Source organism: Condylura cristata, unplaced genomic scaffold (genome assembly GCF_000260355.1).
Source record: "Condylura cristata isolate star-nosed mole 26May11 unplaced genomic scaffold, ConCri1.0 scaffold00027, whole genome shotgun sequence".
Lineage (NCBI taxonomy): Eukaryota > Metazoa > Chordata > Mammalia > Eulipotyphla > Talpidae > Condylura > Condylura cristata.
This window is the reverse complement of record NW_004567128.1, coordinates 9,556-10,182: the sequence shown is the minus strand read 5'-3', so window position 1 is coordinate 10,182 and position 627 is coordinate 9,556.

The window sequence follows — 627 nt, the reverse complement described above, 5'->3', positions numbered from 1 at the left end:
GTGCTGGGTGGGACCCAGTTGGGGGTGTTGGGTGGGACCAGTCTGGGGTGCTGGGTGGGACCCAGTTGGGGGTGCTGGGTGGGACCCAGTTGGGGATGCTGGGTGGGACCCAGTCGGGGGTGTTGGGTGGGACCCAGTCGGGGGTGTTGGAAGGACCCAGTCTGGGGTGCTGGGTGGGACCCAGTCGGCCATGTTGGTGGGACCAGTCAGGGGTGCTGGGTGGGACCCATTTGGGGGTGTTGGGTGGGACCCAGGTGTGGGATGTTGGGGGACCCCAGTCAGGGGTGCGGGGGGGACCCAGTCGGCCATGTTGGAGGGACCCAGTCTGGGGTGCTGGGTGGGACCCAGTTGGGGGCGTTGGGTGGGACCCAGATGGGGGTGTTGGGGGGACCCAGGCAGGGGTGCGGGGGGGACCCAGTCGGCCATGTTGGTGGGACCAGTCAGGGGTGCTGGGTGGGAGCAGTCTGGGGTGTTGGAGGGACCCAGTCTGGGGTGCTGGGTGGGACCCAGTTGGGGGTGTTGGGTGGGACCCAGTCGGCCATGTTGGTGGGACCCAGTTGGGGGTGTTGGGTGGGACCCAGTGTGGGATGTTGGGAGGCCCCAGTCAGAGGTGCTGGGTGGGACCCA